Source organism: Chroicocephalus ridibundus, unplaced genomic scaffold, assembly GCF_963924245.1.
Source record: "Chroicocephalus ridibundus unplaced genomic scaffold, bChrRid1.1 SCAFFOLD_26, whole genome shotgun sequence".
NCBI lineage: Eukaryota > Metazoa > Chordata > Aves > Charadriiformes > Laridae > Chroicocephalus > Chroicocephalus ridibundus.
The window spans coordinates 858,600-864,044 of NW_026961775.1; the positions used below are offsets into that span (position 1 = coordinate 858,600).

At 58.8% G+C, this 5,445-nt stretch overlaps 1 long non-coding RNA gene across 1 annotated transcript; it reads right to left on the reverse strand.

Moving 5' to 3' along the window:
* Positions 1-673: 673 nt before the first annotated feature.
* LOC134509748 (uncharacterized) lies at positions 674-3,100 on the reverse strand. Its single transcript, XR_010069401.1, has 5 exons — positions 2,989-3,100; positions 1,936-1,971; positions 1,772-1,810; positions 1,293-1,361; positions 674-799 (listed from the first exon to the last, which is right to left on the reverse strand). It is a non-coding gene; the product is annotated as an uncharacterized LOC134509748 (long non-coding RNA).
* Positions 3,101-5,445: the final 2,345 nt, after the last annotated feature.

Sequence of the window (5,445 nt, forward strand, 5' to 3'; positions counted from 1 at the left end):
TTTCACACAACACCCCTCAACTGGTCCGTCAGGTATCGAGTTTCTTCTATCGCAGTTTAACAGCCATTTTGTCTGTCTTTTTATCCCCAAAATTACAAGGTCTCCCTCCCCTAGGTGACATGTAGTAGGATTTGGGTGGAGAGAACAGTGCTGCAGTCCTATAGGTTTAGCATGATCTCTAAAATCTTTGTTAGCATATACAAGGGTGGCAAGTTTAATATGCATTTCACAGGTAATGAGGCAAAGCTCAATTGTCGGGCACGGTAGCCTCTCGAGTAAAGGAAGAACTACACAGAGTCTCTGTTATCTTGAATTTACTGTCTTTGCTGAAGAAAAGCAGGGCTGTCCTGTCTCCACAAGAGAGCTCCATTATCTTGTGATAGCCAGACATGTCTTCAACCCCCTGGCTGGCCCAAGAGAGAGCAAAGCCAGCCTTAATTTCTCTTTGAGCACAGAGACTTCACCTCCTTATCCAAATGGCACCCCTTATCTGGGAGCACATGGTGGGTGGGAAGGGGATCGCCTTTACAGAGACACCCCAGGTGTCCGCGCTCCCTCCCTCCCTCTGCTCATCCCTGAGCTACAGCCAGAGAGGACCCAGGTGCCTGGGCGCTGGCAGACCAGAGGGGACACGGACAGAGACACACACACAGAGCGTAGCTTTGCTGATGAGGTTTATTGATGATTAGAGGGAAATGGGCCAGGGCTCCCAGGGGATCAGGTGGGGTCATGCAGCGATGATCATCTCCTCGTGCTGCTGGAGGGGTACAGGACATGGGTGTCACCATCAGTTCCAGGTCTGAAACACAGAGCCCACAATAAGCCCCCCAGTGTCGGCCAAGACATGAGAGTGGCCTTGTCTGCAACGGTGACTCTTTGCAGAGGCATGGGGAAGGAGCAGGGAACTGGAGCCATCCATATATAGGAAGGACTGGATTTGGCTCTCCCAAGATCCATATGGCACCCAGAGGGCCTTGCCCAGTGTGCCATAAGCCTGAGAAGCCCCTAAATCTCCCGGATGCCTGCCCAGCCCTCACTGTGGTCCCTTGGGGTCTGTAGGGCACCAGAGGCTCTGCCTGGCCTGCATGGTGACCCTCTGGGTCCGTAGAGCCCCACTGGGTGCAGGGAAAGGCATGGGGGGAGCTGTGTCCAGCTGCCCCTGGGCCATGGATCATGCACAGTGCCCTCTCTTTCGCTCTCCCACACCCAAAGTCTGGCCATCCCAGTGGGCTCAGGGATCCCTCAGGGCCCAGCATCCTTTTTGGGGCTGGAGACTCCCTGATGCCGCTCACCTAGGCATGAAGGGATGCGGCCACACTTCTCTTGCGCAAAAGGTCCGCATCTACGTCAGGCAGAGGGGGCTGGGGAGAAATCAAGGGTTAGAGAAAGGTGTGGCTGCAGTGGGCTGTACTGGGAAGCAGTAGAGGGGAAAGCAAGGGGGTCCTTGGGGAAGGTGCCTCTGGGGAGAAATGGGGTACACGAGCTTGTGTGGTGGTGCACAGGAAGCAGCGGGGGTCCTGGGGAAGGGGCCCAGCTGGGTGCATGGCTGTGTAGTGGGGCATCGTGGGGTGTACTGGGTTGTAACGGGCTGGATGGGAATGGCATGGGGGCCCTGGGAAGGGGACCCTGCCTGGGAAAAGAGTGGGGTGCGGGGGTGTTCTCTGGGGTTGCAGTGGGGTGCATTGGGGTGTACTGGGGCACTCTGGGATGCGCTGGAGTGTGGTGGCCATGGAGGGGAGGGACTGGGGACAGCAGAACTTGTGGTACCCACCGCAGCCCTCTTTGATAGCAGACCTCTGACTAGTGCCTCCTGTAAAGAGAACATGAGACCTCACTGGTGGCTGGGGCGTCCCCGGTCCCAGCAAGGGACGGGAGGACCAAAGTGCCCTCCTGTTCCCCAGTCTGGAGGCCCTCCAACTCCACCCAAGTACTTACATCCACGTCACTAAGTCCACTTGCTTCTAGGAGTGCCTAGGAAAGGAGGGCAAAGGGGTGGTCTGGATTGGGCTTGCTGGGGCTGTGGGTGCGACACAGGTGTCCCCAGTCCCCCCAGGCCCGTGGCTTCCCCCTGGTGTGAGGGGGAAAATCCTTCCTGCCCCTCGCCGCTCCATGCCTCAAAGTTTCACCTGGGATACCTGTTCATGCAGGGAGCAGGGGTGGGGATGGAGACGAGGGTAGCGTGGGGAATTCAGGGCCTCCAGAGAGGATGGGGGTGGGGAGAACCCAAAGACAGGGCACTGGGGTGAATGAGGGGACCCCAAGGGAGTGGGCAGGGGGTGTTGAATGGACAGCACTGTGCGGGATGCAAGTTGAGGTAAAGGAATTCAAGTGGAGGGGATAGAGGGACTTCAAGCGAGGTAGTTGGTGGGTGCAGAAGGAAGAGGACTGCAGAGGACCAAACCAAGGGGACTGGGAGAGTGTTTGGGAGTGGGGGTTCAGGGAAGGTGATCTGGGGACAGTACTGCAGTGAAGATGGTGAAAGGCAAAGGACTGAAGGGAAAGAGTGAAAGGCAGGCGTTGGGAACAATCAATGGAAGGTCATTTGGGGACGCTAGAAAGGACACGGAGGAGATCCCGGGGAGGTGAAGTCTGAGGGGACCAAAAGGATGGGCTGGGGAGGCCAGAAAGGGAGAGCTGTGGGGGCACCAAGACAAGAAATGGGTGGGCGCCCTCAGAGGAGTTTGTGGTGGACCCTCCCAGGGAGGCGACAGGTCTGACCGCTCACTGAGGAACTCGGGCTCTGGGCAGCAGAAGCTTAATGGTGGGGGAAGTGGAGGGAAGAGACAGAGTTGTGGGAGGGAGAAAGCTGCATTGCCCAGGGCTGGAGGTGCCTGGGAGCCTGGAGGAGCTCCTTGCGTGGGAAAGGGAGAGGCCAATTCAAGGGATTTTGTGCTCACCACTACGATTTCAATCTGCAGGAGAGCGGGTGCCCTGTTGCTAAGCCCCATCCTCAGCCTTGAGGCCCTCCCCATGGCGCTGGGGACTCACCTGAGCATCCTCCGGGGTGCACAGCAGGATGGTGAAGAGCAGGGCCACGCTGAGGACTGCGACCTTCATCTTCCTCTGCAGTGTGGTAAGTGCTGGGTGAAGCGTGAGAAGGTGAGGCGCCAATTTATTCCTCCCAGGACTCCTCCTTGTCCCTCCCCACCCCGCGAGCCCCCAGGGCAAAGCCAGGTCTGGCAGAGACACCAGCCCTGGCAACAAGCCCAGCCCCGGCACAGAGTCACCCCCCGCCTCTGGCACTGGCCCAGCCACCTTCCCTGGCATCAGTCCAGCTTCCTGCATGGGGCAGCTGCATGGGGAAGTGCCCAGGCATCTGCAGGTGGCGAGGGGGCGGGCAGTGCACCCCTGACAGCTGGACACGCTGCGATGATGACCCACTGCTCCAAGGAAAAGCCATCCTCCAACAGCCCCCCAAAGCCACATCCCCCCATCTCCCAGTGCCCCTCGCCTCCCAGCACTGCCATCCCCCAGTGCCACTCAGCTCCCAGGCCCGTTTTTCCCTCCAGGACTCCCCCAGAGATGGCGCCAGCCTCAAGCTAGGGGTCTCTCCCCTTGAGTAAACGGGGGGCTGGGACAGATCCCTCTTCTTGGGGCACCCTGGACTGCAGGATTGGGGAACACTGGGAGGTAGGAGGGAAACTCACAGCATGGACAATGAGGACAGCCAGATGACTGGGATCTTCAGTCACTGAAGGCAATGGGGAGCACTGCTGCATGTTGGGCACCGGGAGATGTGGGCTGGGCTTTGGGGAAGTGCTGCAGTTGTCGCAGTTCCCTGCTCCAGCCCACCCCATTTCCCTTGCGCTGCGCATTATAATCTGGTCCAGTTCCCAGCCACGTCCTCCCCAGAGCAGAAAACAGAGGGGAATATCCCTTGTCCTGGCCCTCACCATGCCCCTCCCTGTGTCCACCGTGCCCTCCAGACAACAGGGGTCCTACTCTGCAGAGCTTCCCCTGGATGGTGGGTCCCAGTGACACTGTCCCCAAGAAGGCTCTGGCTCATTCTGGGAGTTCCTGGCTACTTGGCCACTGGGAGCACTTGGCCACAACCCACCAAAGGCCCTTGTCCCCACGGAGCGTCCCTCCAATGCCCTCATCCTTGGCCCAGGCCAGTGCTGCCCCTGAGCAGGATGTGGCCATTCAGAGGGACACAATGAAATGGTTGCTTGTCCGCAGGCAGCCACCCGGAAGTAATTGTGGGGAAAGAGCTCTGCTGTCAGGAGGAGGGATGTTTGTTCCCGCAGCATCTCTGATAAGCCCTGTTTGCCCAGGGCCCGTGGCACAATGGGCCTGTTGAGTAAGACTGATGCTTCACAAGAGTGCCCAAGTTGGGGGAGTCTGGTGTGGGCTCAAGCAGCCTGGATGGCTGGGCTCCCTCCAGCCCTGGCAGCGAGGAGATCCAAAGAGGAGGGAGAGTAGGGAGGAGCAGTCCTGGGGTACCCCGCACGCCTGGGGTTCCCTGGCTCCCCTGGGGACAGGCTGAAGCCCGGAGGCAGGGACAGTCCTGAGGGAGCAGCCTGACACCTGGAGTGTCGCCGTCCTTCAGGAAAGCCTGGTGGCAGGGGAGTCCTGAAGGAGTGGGCCTTAGAGCAGCCGGGGTGATGGAGCTGTCTCCCCAGGGGCACTGCATCCCTGTCCCGCCCTTCCCCTGCCTGCCCGGCAGCTTTGCCTAGGGCTTTCCAGGGTGTTTTCCTTCACAGCCCCCCTGGCTCAAACATCACCACCCTGGGGGCCCTTGACAGCATCCTCTGACCAGAGAGGGACAGGGCCAGTGTGGGACTCAGACAACCGTAGAATGGTCAGAGTTGTGAGGGACCTTAAAGATCATGTAGTTGCAACCCCTCTGCCATGGGCAAGGACACCTCCCGCTAGACCAGGTTGATCAAAGCCCCATCCAACCTGCCCTTGAACACTTCCATGGAAGGGGCATCCTCGGCTTCTCTGGGCAACCTGTCCCAGTGTCTCGCCACCCTCACAGTAGAGAATTTCTTCCTAATATCTAATCTATATCTCCCCTCTTTCAGTTTAAAACCATTACCCTTTGTCCTATCGCTACACTCCCAGGCAAAGGGTCCCTCCCCAGCTTTCCCATAGTCCCCCTGTAAGTACTGGAAAGCTGCTATAAGGCCTCCCCGAAGCCTTCTCTTCTCCAGGGTCAACAGCCCCAACTCTCTCAGCCTGTCCTCACAGCAGAGGGGCTTGGAGCCTCCAACCATCTTCCTGGCCCTCCTCTGGACTCACTCCAGGAGGTCCATGTCCCTCTTATGTGGGGTCTCTCCAGAGCAGATTAAAGGGGCAGAATCACCTCCCCCAGCTTGCTGGCCACGCTTCTTTTGATGCAGCCAGGATGCGGTTGGCTGCCATTAGTGCTCTCTTCAAGGATGGCAGCGCCCCAAACAGCAGAGGGTACCTCTGTTAGCAGGGACACGCTCCTAATGAAGA